The 15235-nt window shown below is 36.6% G+C and overlaps 1 protein-coding gene and 1 long non-coding RNA gene across 2 annotated transcripts in view; one reads left to right on the forward strand and one right to left on the reverse strand.

Annotated features, from left to right (window-relative positions):
• LOC125242287 overlaps positions 1-15235 on the reverse strand; it is a 108299-nt gene that overhangs the window by 58165 nt on the left and 34899 nt on the right. The gene's annotated exons all lie outside the window — the stretch shown is intronic.
• Positions 875-13321, forward strand: LOC125242303. Its single transcript, XR_007178844.1, has 4 exons — positions 875-973; positions 7637-7771; positions 7923-8013; positions 12603-13321. It is a non-coding gene; the product is annotated as an uncharacterized LOC125242303 (long non-coding RNA).

Consider the following 15235-nt stretch of genomic DNA (forward strand, 5'->3'; position numbering starts at 1 on the left):
AGATATGAATTGCGTAATTTTACACGAATTTAATCTCTCATGGCCTGACAATACGAACCAAGGCATGCGTTCTCCTGAATGGCACAGTATATAGACTTTTTTGTCGATGGGTATGGCCGCCATGTTTGGTTTATGACACTTAGACGGGGATTTTGTCGTACCAAAGAGTAAATTGCAAGTTTTTTCGGCACAACTTGGTTCCTCTACTCTTCGCAAGATGGCGTTGGCATTATTAAAATAAACAAGAATGACGTGCATTTGCGTCGGTGTAGACCCATCATGAAAACGTAGATATGATAATTTTATATTTAAAAAAAAGCTAACGTGACATAAATTTGACAAATGTCTAAAAGAAATATAGTATCTTCTGTGTAATATCTTCTTCCGTGCACGTGTGATTTATTGTTTAGTCAATTTAAATATCACTCTAAGTAAGAACTGTTAGACAAAAAAAAACACTTTATCTCGTAGCATAATTGTATATTTCAATATATCACAGCCATACATTTTTATATTCTTTCAGGTGATTCAGCTTACCCACAGAGGCAAACACTACTGATGGATGCACTGACTTTTGGATGCACCTGTAGGATCTCCAGAAGCTCGTTATACCGCTTTACAAGTTCGAGCCCGCAACTGTATAGAGCGGTGTTTTGGGCGACTAAAAATCAGTTGGCAGTGTTTGTGGTCAATGGAGAAACTGCACTACAAGCCAGCAGCGGCAGCTAAGATCGTTAAAACGTGTTGTGTGCTTGACAATATAGCTAACAAAGCGAATTGTGAACTGCCTCCGCTGAACCGACACGAAGAACAGGAGCAGCAGCAGGAGCAGAGATTAGCGGCGGAGTTTGACGCCCGTCAGCAGAATGCTGACATTTATTTGGCAATGGCTCCTGACAGGTGTTGGCTAAACAAAGAGCTGCAGCTGGGTCGCGCTGCTCGTCAAGCGCTTGTCCGGCAGTTAGCAAATTATGTAAGTAGTTATGGTAGGTCTATTTCAGTTTATAGTTAAGGTGAGCCAAAAAAGCTATATTTTAAGTTCACATCTTAACCATTAGTATAATTATCATTAATTTCATTACAGAACCCATTTTTTCCTAACTTTTGTGTCGTCATGGGAGTGTCGTAAATTAGGTTTCGGGGCTGCTGATTTCAAAATTAATGTTCAATTTGGAATCTGACATTTGACACAAATTCGTCATGGGTATTGCTATATTATATTAGTATAATCAAGAACCATTTAATACTGGACTGACATAGCCCATACAAAAAAGCGTACCCCTGAAAAAAGCTCAATTTTTGGTTCAAAACTAGATGGCATTGTTTTGCAACCCGGGAGTTGAAAAAAACATAATTTCACCTATATTTTTACTTGTTTTTAGGGTTCCGTAGTCAACTAGGAACCCTTATAGTTTCGCCATGTCTTTCTGTCCGTCCGTCCGTCCGTCCGCGGATAATCTTAGTAACTGTTAGCACTAGAAAGCTGAAATTTGGTACCAATATGTATATCAATCACGCCAGCAAAGTGCAAAAATAAAAATTGGAAAAAAATATTTTCTTAGTTTGCCCCCCCTACATGTAAAGTGGGGTTTGATATTTTTTTTTCATTCCAACCCTAACGTGTGATATATTGTTGGGCAGGTATTTAAAAATGAATAAGGGTTTACTAAGATCATTTTTTGATAATGTTAATATTTTCGGAAATAATCGCTCCTAAAGGAAAAAAATGTGCGTCCCCTCACACGTCCCCCCTTTTGAACCATAAGTTTAAAAAATATGAAAAAAATCACAAAAGTAGAACTTTATAAGGACTTTCTAGGAAAATTATTTTGAACTTGATAGGTTCAGTAGTTTTTGAGAAAAATACGGAAAACTACGGAACCCTACACTGAGCGTGGCCCGACACGCTCTTGGCCGGTTTTTCCATTTAAATCCTTCCGACATCCGATATCGGATCGGATAAAAACGGACTAAGACAATAGATACTTTGTTAGTGTTATGTATGTATCCCAACGAAGTAAGATAAACATGGAAGCCGCTTTTAAGAACATTACCGTTCAAATTCTTGGCACCGTTTAGCACACATACACAATTACGCCTACATTTACACAAGACAATACGTTTACAGGCCCTGTAATCAAAACTGGTAAACAAAACAATAGTCATCTCTTTTATACTAATGCACACAGATAAGTGTAGCTGAAATGCATATAATGTCACTAACTAGCAATCAGCTATTTTATTCGGCTAAAAACCTTCTTGCTGTACGTACTGGCAGCTAAGAATTCGCTGTTCATATTTGACTAAAATTTGACACAAAAAGGGATGGGTTTATGTCATACATTAAAGAACCAAGCAGAAATAATTTTAATTTTACGCATATTAAAATATAACTACATAATTAAATTGTTGTTATGAAGTAACATCCTTCATATGAAAATAATAATTATGTCGTACACATATTCCGCTATAATAAGTATTTTTATGGCTATATAAATTCAATTTATATCTGTATAACAATGTACAGTCACGTTCAGATTGTTGTCAGTTGCCATCTATTGTTAACAGGTGTTAAACGTAGGCTTTCATTTTATAAATTTTACCTTTTCAGGGCTGGTTTTTAGTACAGTACAGGTCAGATAAATGTCAGCTGTCACTGTCATTTATACGTGTGATGAAAAGGATAGTGATAACTTTATCTGGTAGATATATTTACCTGGCGTTTGAAAAACCGGCCCTTAAATATGTAATTACTTAGATGTCGCCACCGAAAGATAATAACATAGAACACTTCTTTCAAACAAAATGCCAGCCGAAAAGTGGTTCCAAGATCATAATACGCCTTACTGACACCGGACCATAGGCCACGTCTATTTCTATTCTACAAGCTTCTAAATTAACACGTTTAAGGACGCTTGGTGACGTCATCTGTCATAGACCAAAGGAAACAAATGCTATACCATTAACCATACGTGTCCACGAATGTGTTCAGATTGGCCATTTAAACCACTATGCCGGTGACACAAGGTCTGTGATCAAAATAATCGAACTCCTATGCCACTGACACGTACGCGTGTTCAAACAAGTTTACTGGTCTATGTAGGTAAAATTATACAAAAATGAAAGTTTTTAAATATCAATTATGGCTATTAAAAATATTGCATAACATCATCCCCATTCAAAAGTAGTTCGTACAAAATAAATCGAAATAATTATGATCCTCGCCAAATTACACATGAAACTTAATCCCATATTTTTCTACGTATTTGTTGGAACGACTAGCACATGATATTACAAAACAGTACGGCATATTCTTTTTGTAAACATATATTCTAAATATGCCGTACTACGACTGTTCCGACTGGCCGCCATTAGCGCACTGACAAGCTCCGTGGCACAATTTTGAGGCCACGCCTACCGTGGCACAATATTCGTGGGGTCATTTTTGAGAGCTCTTTAGACATCTAGGTATATTAACAATCGCTGATGTATCCCATCAAAAACAAAACTTGTAAAAACACCAAGTCTTCGCAACTCAGTTTGTTTGCGCCCTTTTCATTCATTATTATTCATATCGTCCATCCCGTTCGCTCTTCCTTATGATAGGTTCAACCTCATTTTTATTTGTCATGTCACCCGCCTTTTTGCCGACCTTCTTAAAAAATATAAGAAAATACGTCAATCTGCTAAACTAAAAGACATTCGATGTCAATGTGAAAAAATATCCGCAACGACGAATAAAGTTATAATTATTAATTAAATAAATAACGATTCGCGAGTGTACACAAGAAAGAGTGAACCAAGTAAATATTCGAAAGAGTGGCCGCCCGCTGAACTGTCGAGAAAACAACAGCAGTAAGTTCGGCACGCATCAATTACCATAATTTTATTTTTCCGTTTTATTTTATTTTATATTACAATAGTTCGTCAGGAACTACGTACTCGCTGGTCCTTCAACACAGTTCTTCTGGCGTAAAAAGAGTTGAGATCCCTGTAATACCAAGTCGGTTAATTTATTTATTCAGTCCCTAATACTTAAAGGACCTTCTGCCATAAATTATTACATAGTTTACTTATAGCTACTAATAGCTATACTTTCGTAATTTTGCATTTCTAATGATGCGTCGAATAGCATTCAAATGTATAAGATAAAAACTCGACTCGACGCCGCTCGATTCCGCATATGTGGAAGCCAGGCTTTATGGAAAAAGTAGGTTTTTGTGACAACTACCAATAAGATTTTGCCAGGGAGACTAGAGATAAGGAGGAAAGTCTGTCGAAGTAGAACAGTCGCAAAAATGACCGGCTGAGCCTTTATAATTGCAGTTACAAATATCTCCGCTTGGAGCGCATGTCTCGCTCAATGATCAGCGATGTGAGATGACATTAGACGTTCTTTTCTCTAGGCTAATTTCGTCAGACTGAGCAAGTCAAGATGTAGTCCCGTGGTAGTGCGCTGGCTTCGTACGCAGATGTTCTCGGGTTCGATTCTGACAGCGATCTTTCTGCTTTTTGTTTTTTTTTATACATTAATTTTCTTTTTGTGTATTTTATTTGTGTTTATTTATTGTTTTATTCATACAAATGTTAACTTAAGCCCTTTTACATTGTTTGCCCCATCTTAGGATTCTTCGGTAATGTTGTAAGTCTTACAAATGAAATTTAAAAAAGTTGTAACAAAACAAAAAAATATTTTTGGACATTAAAAAAATAAAATAATTCAAGAAAAATATTAGTAGAAAAAATAATGAAGGTCTCACCAGGATTTGAACCAGGGACCTCTTGCTCCGTAGGCGGGGTCACTCACTACCGAGAAGGCAAAGAGATTGTCAAACCCTTATGCACCTGCGATTGCAGCGCCACCTATCTTTTCTTTTATATGTGCACTTCTGATACTTAAAGAGGTTGCTCCTTTATCTCTATTCTTCATGGATTTTGCAAATTCAAAAATCTTCAAATAATACTGTTTCGGTCGCACTCGTACAAATATAGGATTAGTGCGAGCGAGACGGAGATTGATTGTCAACATGATATCTATCATAATCATAAACACTATTCGAAATGGCCTCATTTAAAATATAAATTTGAAATATATTGAAAGTAATATTACTAATCATTGACGTCACGCTCAAAATGAAAGAGATAGAAAATTTGACAGTATGGTACTCTTTTGGATGACTGTCATAATTCAAAATAAGAACGATGCCGATGGCTTGCGTGCGTTGTAAACAGGGACTGAAACATGACACGGGCCCCTAGCGTCATCTATATACTTTTTACTGTATCATTTGTAATGCCGTTGAACTACCGCGTGCGTATTTTTTTTTAAATAACGACATTTTTATTCAAATGACACTCTTAGTGACATCTAGTGACATAGATTGACGGCTGCCAATGGGGTACGGTATTTAGTATGGACTCTGCTGGTCCTGTATTAAATGGTTCTTGGTATAATGTAAAATACCCTATAATGGACGGTGATACCATTATGGACAAATCCTTAAAAATAATAATTTGAAATTAGTTCCTAAAAATTGACGGCATTGTACCATAAACAAGAGTAATAGAGCTGCTTAATTTTGACGTTTGATTTAATTCGGTTATTTCTGAAGGATTTGGCGGCTAGATAAAAGTCATCAGTTTACTGAAAAAAAAAAATATTAGTAACAATTCTCATTAAATAAGGTTGCTAAGAGAGTAGAGTTCATGTATAAATTAATAAAAAAATAATACTCGGTGTAAACTTGAATGAGTTTTACTTACTGTATTAACCATGAGATAAGGTATAAAACATAAGTACTAGTAAGGTCCGACCGAGAACGATATTTTTGTCTCGGCCGAGAACGAGACCGAGACCGAGATTCAATTTGATTCTCGGCCGAGACCGAGACCGAGACCGAGAATTTGTAAAACAGTAAAAAAATATGGCATTTTTACAAAAAAATGTTTTCATAATTGAAATTCGCCTATTAACCAGGAAACCAAGAGTATGTTGGGTCCTGCTTAGTGTTTGGTTCCGTAACTACCCAAACCTACCCGCACTCCTTACCTATCTACCGTAGCAAAATAGACTACGTCAGTGACAAAAACAACTATACGGCTCGTCCGGTGGTAAGCAGTCGCCATAGCCTATAGAGGCATGCAATTTCAGAGGTTTTACACGCGCGTTTAATACCTTGATTTTTTGTGACTTTTTGCAAGAAATCATAAAACAGGTTGTCGAATCGTGTTTTCTACGGGTAGTTTTCCAGGTTTTCCTTGAAAGTCTTTACTAAGCTTTACATTGATTTTGACGTATTTTTAGGCACATGATTCAAAGTTAAGGGACACGAACTATTTTTTTTATAGCGATTATTTCCAAAATTGTATGTATGTATATCAAAAACATGACTATGGAAAACCCATACTTACTAAAAAACTCAAAACAGCATCCACAAAGCTCAAAATTTCGTCCGATATTCCGTAATTCGCCATTTCTATCATGTAAGGTAGGTATTATTCTAACCTGCTGCTTTGATTTTTCGCGTCGTCGTTGTCTTCCACACACATCAAGTTGTCGTAAATATTTTACACTTTTTTATGAATTATACCTAGGTATTTGTTTGTTTTTGGCTTAAAATATCGATAAAGACCCTACCAAAATCACTAAAATCGGGATACCAAACGGGCGATGTAACAAACTGAAAGCTAAAAACCGCAGTCTCGGTTTTGCCGAGAATCTCGGCCCATTTTGGCCGAGAACCGAGACCGAGATCTCGGCCCGATTTTCGGCCGAGAATGCCGAGACCGAGACCGAGACCGAGATCTCGGTCGGACCTTAAGTACTAGTTTGTTACTCCAAAGATATAAAGAAATTGTGTTATTTTGCGAGTGTCCATAACTGGACCCGGAAAACTGCGTACTTCCGTTCCGTGGACAAGAATCAATTTACAAAAACCAAAATTTACAAGAAACAATCCTATGTTAAAATAACCCAAACTAATTTTATTTGGGGTATATAAAATTGTCTCATTGAGTATTAGTTTGCTTTAAATGTAAATTTTTAAACTTATTTCACCGTTCATAATGGGGGATCCATTACTGGAGAACTGCCGTCCATGATTGGAGAAAAAGCACCTTGTTTTAATTTGTTAATTATGAAGAAACCAATAGGAGTATCTATTCTGCAATGCGCTGGAAATGTAAAAGAAAGATAAGACATTCAAGTTTTAACACGTTTAGTGGTAGAATTTTTACATGTTTCAGTGAAATATCGAAAATAGGCAAAATTTCATCTTAAACTGTCCATGATTGGGCCCGTTACCTTATAGTCGTTGGATAAGTTCGGTTCGGTACAAAACTTTTTTCTCTACACTTAAATAGGTTTGTAAAAAAGTTTTCGAATAAAAGTGACGTTATTCTAAAACAAATTTAAAAATGATATTGCGCTACCTCTTTCTTAGTTTGCCCCTTCTATTCGGGCCCCGTAACGCCTAGGGTTCTGTTGCCTACGTATTGACTTATTGAGGTGGCGTTCTTTTGTGACATGTCGAAACCTGCGCTGTTCTGATGTTGGAATCCATGAAGAGTTGAGGGATTTTTTAGCAACTCAAGCATTTTCTCTTGTAAATTAACACATTTATTTTTTATGTTACAGTGATTCTTCATCGGACCAAGGCCGATTTGTCCAGGACCAATTTTCGGATCTCCTGGGCTACCTGGAACAAGGACTAGTGATTGTTTCGAGGAGCTGTCATGGTGTTGGCTCTTGATATTTTATCGTGAAACGCAGGTATCCTTTCAATTGCTAGTTTTTCAATTCCACATTCGGCGTTAAAATACAACTTTGCCCCCTTGTATAACAAATAACTATAAGTGCCAAGCCCTTTGCACACGCCAATGATTGGAAACTTCTGATTTATTCGTGATCATTATTATTGCAGATTTAATGATGACGGCGCGTCGGAACCCAAACGTCAAGAATCGCCGACGTTCACGGAAGCAGCTACAATGAGCGGAGAATCTGAGAGCCAGGTAATAAGTTTAACAAAATTGAAAATATCTGTGTATCTACAATGCCAACAATAGAGGAAAAACGACTTAACCCTTTAATGCACAGCGATGTATATATGCATCATCTATTTTTGACTGCCTGTGTGGTGACGGGTTAAGAATTTCACCACCCCCTTTCTTCCCGCGGGTGTCGTAGAAGGCGACTATGGGATATGGGTTAAATTGTGGCGGAGGCGAGAGGCTGGCAACCTGTCACTGCAATGTCACAGTTTCGTTTTCTTTCAACCCCTTATTTGCCAAGAGTGGCACTGAAGCTTTAGTAGTTTCATGTGTTCTGCCTACCCCTTTATGGGATACAGGCGTGATTGTATGTATGTATGTATGTATGTATGTATTTTTGACTGTAATGACAGCATGTCAAAATACAAATTTGAATTAATCTTTGTCAAGGTCATGCATTTAAGGGTTAAATTTATAAAAATAAAAGCTTGAATTCATAAAAAAATACTGAACTGATTAGTTGAAAAGAGTTATGTCCCTTTTTTAACAGACTTTTTTTATCGAAAATAAAGGAGGTTATATAATTATTAGGGTTCATGTTTTTCTTTAACTTTACCGCCGCTCCAAATCTCAAGGAAGGGGGTTCTCAATTCGTCTGTATTTTTTTTGGTTTTAGGGTTCCGTACTAAAAAGGTACAAAAGAAACCTTTATGGTCCCACTCTGTCCGTATGTCTGTCTGTCTGTCATATTTCTAAATATCTCGAGAACTAGGTACTTTTGCTATCGATTTGAAATTTGTAACAGGTATGAACATTTTTAACTTCTAATGGCAAACTGTAAATCATGTCAAGCTACTACGTCAAGTGGGGTATCGTATGAAAAAGCTCAAATTGTACATATAAAACTATTTTTAACCGCCGCCTCAAATCTGTCAAGGAAGGAAGGTTCTAGGGATGGTCAGAGGGCGCTGCGAGTCCTTGTATAGATTACTCATATGAGAGATAATTTCGACCTCAGCAGCTCTGACCTGGGTGGCCGAGCGGAAATAGGCATCTGCCGCGATTGAAGGGTACGTTGGTTCGATTCCAGCCTCAGGCACTGGAGGCCTTGGTCACTTTTTCTTTCATATGTGTAATTTATTTCGGTTTTAAAAACTAATCAGATTTAAAATTCAATTTAACCACCCTTGCGGATTTTATCGAACAGATCGTACTACAAATGAATACGAGATTATACGTAAAAAAATCTCTTCTAAATAAAGATTAAACTATGCAAATGAGTTAACATTAAGAAAGAATTATCCCTGAAAAACTAACATACTAAACAGGTCGCGCAAATTAGTTAGCGAATTCACCGATACCTATAGGTAATTATAGTCAAATTTTTAAAGTTATAGGTACATATGAGATACATGAGATTATTTTAACTTTTGTAAGTTTGTACGGATACGGAACCCTCGGTGGGCCAGTCCGACTCGCACTTGACCGGTTTCTTTATGTTGTCAATTTCTCCGTTGTTACTGGACCGATTTCATTTTTTTTTGATTGAATGTATACACGGTGTTTCCGGTATCACTCAAAACCTCAGACACCCCAACTGATTTTTATTTTTTTAAACCTATCTAGAGTATTCATCTTTTAATCTGATCGTTACTTTTTTTTAAATTGAATTTTTAATTTTCTGTACAGCTCTACTTGACTTTTAGCTCTACACTCAATAAAATAATTGCTAACTACCATCATAAACCATAACACTATTTATTTGTGTACGTTACTGCAACGACATAAGGTTTACCAATAGACAGCTAACATGTCACTGTAAAACACTTTAAAGCTTTGTCACAGTAAACTTCAAATTGGACAGGTAATCGCAGTAAGCAAATAAACTCAATATTCAAAATGACAAGGTTGTAATTAGGTACGAGTTCAATTTGTTATGACTTATGATAAACATTAAGATTAAACTGACAAACAACGTCAAACTAGTAGCGGAAAAAATAATCGTCCAAGTAACCGGCCAGTATTAATACCCCTAAATACTGAAAAAAGGTAAACAACCTCTAGCAATGCGATATACACAATGTTGTATTACGAGTACAATAGAATGGGCACGTAAAAAATAATTAATAATACTAATTTAAATAAAAATATTACCCCCATCAAGATATAGCTCAATCGATTCTACTCTCGATTCTGAACAAACTGTTTTCAGGTTTTTAGTGTTAAGTGAAACACGGTGATGTATACAGATTTGAGATTAGTCCTATTTTTATCAAAACCCAGTTGTGATGATGGGATCCTGGAGAAATCAAGGCAACAACTCCTCGAATCTTGAAGGCATACATGTGGTGATTTTTGTGTTTTTATAAGAACAGCATGCATATACGTACGGAACAGTGACATTTGGTGCAGTGGAACTGCTGATGATGGTCAGAACGGAACTCCTCAAGTCTGAAAGGCACACATGAGTGCCAAAGTCACTATGAAGTGACTTTGGTATTTTTATAAGAACAGCATGCATTTATGTTCAGAACAGTGGAACTCGGTGCAATGGAACTGATGATGATGAAAATGGATCAGAATGGAACTCCTCAAATCTGCACGGCACACTTATAATGAATTTGGTATTTATATGAGAATAGCTTTAATTTAAGTACATTCATAACAGTGACATTTGGTGCAGTGGAACTGCTGATGACGGTCATAAAGTAACTCCTCAAATCTGGACGACACACTTGTGACTTAATTTGGTATTATTATAAGAACAGTATGCATTTACGTTCAGAACAGTGGTCGCGTTAGAGCTCGCGGGTTCGAACCCCGGATCGCACTAATGAGGTTTTCGGAATTTATGTGCGAAATGTCATTTGATATTTGCCAGTAGCTTTTCGCTGAAGGACAGCATCGTGAGGAAACCGGGCAATCCTAATAAAGCTCTAATTACCCATCGGGTTGGAAGGTCAGATGGAAGTCGCTTTCGTTAAACTAGTGCCTACGCCAAATCTTGGGATTGATTGTCAAAGCAGACCCCAGGCTCCCAAAGACCATAACTTTAATTTATTCAGGTATACATATATTGGTTTTTGTGTTATTATAAGAACAGCATGCGTTTACGTACGGTCGACTACAAAGAGATGTATACACTTTTTCAGCTTATTGCATCGAAATAAGGTGAAAAAATGGATACATCTCTTTGTAGTCGACTGTACCGAACAGTGACATTTGGTGCAGTGGAACTGCTGATGATGATCAGAACGGAACTCCTCAAATTTGAACGAGACACTTATTATGACTTTGGTTTTTAAGATTCCGTACCTCAAAAAGGAAAAACGGAACCCTCATAGGATCACTCGTGCGCCTGTCTGTCCGTCTGTCACAGCCTATTTTCTCCAAAATTACTTGAGTTTGGGGTTGGTGCAGTGGAACTGCTTATGATGATCAGAACGAAACTTCTCAAAGACGACACAAAGGGATATTATCTTTGTTTGCTAAGCATATTGAGTTTTTAACTCAAATTTTGTCAAACTCGATTTCTTATAGGTAGTCGGATATTGGATTCATGACGAATTGAGGGAACTCCTTAAACCTTAACGGTAGGTATACGTTATTGATGTATTCATTTGTATTTCCATCAAATAACCAGACATTGAAAGCAGTTTTAAAAAATACACATTTCTACACAACATGGAACTTGACTGTACTAAAATAAAATATTTAATACCATGCATGAAATAAAGCATCAGATAAATATAAGGAAAACATGGATAGAAGTTATTTTTAAATACAAATTCTATTTAATTCGTCAGGTAGAAATATATAAAGCAAATCAGTTGAACGTGACGTCACTCAATTCGATTTCATATTAGCAAAACGTTAAAATTCGTTTTGACAGTTCTTAAAGGGAAGCTGATTTGACTAGGAGGCAAGTAGCCTATTCAATATTCGTAAGTACCTTTCACCAGAACTCCAAAAGCGGCGGTTTTTTAGGGTTCCGTACCAAAAAGGTACAAAAGGAACCTTTATGGTGCCGTTCCGTCCGTCTTGTGTGTCCGTCCGTCTGTCACATAACTTAACTACTTATATTACGGCTTTTTAACCGGAGCTACAGTCCGGTCTGGGAGAAAGCGAAAGCGAAACTTGGCATGTATTAAGTGCAAAATAGCAATAGAGTGCGATGAAAAAACATTTTTCCCCTCACTAGCTCGGAAACACGTGTTTTGTCCTTTAATACCAGCGGGTAAAAACGCATTTTATCCACTAGTGGGTAAAGTAATTTGACCTTGAATAAAGTCAAATTAACTGCTTTAAAATTGATAAAAGATGATTTACCACCTGTGGAACTACTGGAAGCAGTGATAAACGCATTTTTTGCGTTGTAGTTTCCTCGCTATAGTGAGGGGAAAAGTTTTGTGTTACACTCGGGTGCAAATGTATTTTACTTCTCGTGTTTTAAAACACGCAAGTTTAGGATTCTATTCTCGAACCACTCGCTTCGCTCGTGCACTTGCTCATTTTTCAATTCCACACTCGGCGTTAAAATACAACTTTGCCCCCTAGTATAACAAATAACTGTTAATTAATGTTCATTGACTAAATCACCATTATCACAGGAATGCGGAGCACCTAGCTACTACTGAAATGGAGGACCCGGACCTGTTAGCGACATGGAACTGACCAGGACCGTCGTGGGCTCCTCATGTGCCACCCCCGGATACCTTTTCTGATTGTGGTGTTTACAGTACAGTGTACATATTCATGAAAAAAAAAATTGTAGGTACTTTTTTACATTTTTAAAAAACGCACTCTGCATGGTTTTGGAGTTTCGACATGGGTTGTGGTCGTGCTAGATAAAAACCCCCAGGCAAGAGCAAACAATTTTTTTTGTGACCCACTGCAAAGGCCTCTCTTTTCTTCCGCCACCCATCACGTTTTGCCGCCTGCTTCGGCTAGCCGCTGCAAAATACGTCGAGGTCATCTCGCCTCGTTTTTTTTGGTCTACCTCTGCCCCGACTAGTCGGTGGTGTCCAGTTAGCAAACTATACACCCTGTTTTTATTTTAAATTATATGTGTTGTATTCTTTTCTTGTACAATAAAGTGTTTACTTACTTACTTTTTTGAATTCCGTTAACTTTAAGGGAAGGTTCTTTAGATTAAATACGATTAATTTCTCAAAAAAGCTAGCGTCTTGACTGTTACGTTTACCGAGTTTGAAAAAATAATAGTTATTTGTTTTACAAGGGGGCAAAGTAGTTGTTTAACTGGACGTGCCAATATTGATACCTGAGCAAGGGAAAGATTTCAATATTGAACCGCGAGCGTAGCGAGTGGTTCAAAAAGTGGAATCTTGAGCGTTGCGAGGGTATCGAGGCACGAAGGTAAAAGGAACTTTGCCACCGACTATATATATAGAGCAGCGAAGTGGTCCAATGATAGCAACCTTCCCCTATAACTCTTTCATTAGATTTTTATAATATTAGGTAAATTTTATAAATGGAGACAGCCAATTTTTGGCTTCACTTGTTAACGTGCTAATTCTATAGAGCCAGGTTTCTGGGCTCTCTGGTGATTCTGTGTTTTAAACACATCTTTAGAATAAAAGCTTTACCTTATGTCAAAAAAGTATTTTATTTGAATAAAGGTATTTTGAAGATACCTATTTTGCATTTTGTATTTCAAATACCTTTTTCTAAAACTATTTTGTATTTTTATTTGAAATAGGTAAAAAACCAAAGTATTTGCATTTTGTATTTAAATACATTGCTGGAGAGCATCACTTTGTTTTTCTGTCAATGAAAAGAAGAATATAGTAACTATGTATGAAGTCCATGTAGAGGCACTGCGTTTCAATATTAAGTATCAGTGTGAGATAAGATTTTTCAAAATAATAGTCACGATATTTGTTTAATTTGATAGTCACGTTTATTTAAATTGTAGTAAGTATCTACATTAGTTCAGAGTTTATTGCTGGTGTGGCCATACTGTAGATAGAGCTCTTTCTTGTACTGTGCCCTTAGGTTCTCCCTTTGTAATAATTGCAGTGGTTCTTCAAATCAAACATGCGGTAAATAATGCGGTCGCGGCACGGAATATCTACTAGCTGAAGAAGAGTTACTGTCAAAGTAAAATGTGTAATCACAGTGCCTATACTGCTATCTCTCGACACAGGCTTAAAACTTTTGAACCACAGTTTTGAAAATTTGACCCATATTCTTAGCTTGATATGAGTTAAAGTGTAAAATACTAATATTGGCGCCATCTAGCCGAGCACCCCCCAAAGGTGTAAAGCCATCTAAGCCACCGTACCTTTTTCTTTATAGTTCTGAGTTTGGCCTTTTTCTTCCTATCTGTCTATACGGAGTTATATACTTAATTGTCTTCCCCTGTTGTAAATAGTAACAATAGTTGTGGAGTATACAGATGTATGCGACTAAATAAATGTACAAATGTGTTCTGTGACACAAACATTTAAGACATCAAATAAAGTTTAACGAAGCTTGTTCAGTTGTTTTATTGGGCATATTCTATTATATTTACGATCGAATGCAAAAGTATCTCCAAATGTGGTGTTACCATAGGTACAATATTTTGTGTCGTAGAATTAATTTGTCAGTGTAAAATACTAACGCAACAAAGAGTTTGCACATTTTTGTCAATATTTTTGTAGGTAAGTGCGTATTATACTTTGTCAAACAAGTCTGTCAGTAAACAAGAACAAAGAAAACTATATGCATCCTTTTCTTTAGGATGCTATAAAAAAGGATACCTATAGTTTTCTTTGTTCTTATTTACTAACAGACTTGTTTGACAGAGTATAGTTGTATTTGTATATCGGCAGCAATATTGTGGGCATGGCAATCACATTGAATTTTAAGCGTAGCGAGGGATTTCGATAATTAAATAGTAGGTATTGAAATGTTAACGCCCAAGATGTAAATTATTAATTATGTGACAGACATTTAAAGGTATGCAAACTCGTTGCGTTAATATTCTGTACTGACAACAAAGTTCTCGAACAGAAAATTGTCAGTTTGCTCCCTCGTAGCAAAAAAGCAAAGTCCCTTTTTGTGTGTGTGAAAAACTAATTTCCGCCTTATACAAATCATTATTATTATCATAATACAAATCATTTATTCTTGATAAATATAAACAATACAAACGCATATTTAATAGTTGTGTTTGTATGTCATTGAAATAAAAACATTGGCACAAAAAAGATAGGAATTTCAATTGCAGTTTAATGGA

The sequence above is a fragment of the Leguminivora glycinivorella genome, chromosome 1, assembly GCF_023078275.1.
Source record: "Leguminivora glycinivorella isolate SPB_JAAS2020 chromosome 1, LegGlyc_1.1, whole genome shotgun sequence".
In the NCBI taxonomy this organism is placed as follows: domain Eukaryota; kingdom Metazoa; phylum Arthropoda; class Insecta; order Lepidoptera; family Tortricidae; genus Leguminivora; species Leguminivora glycinivorella.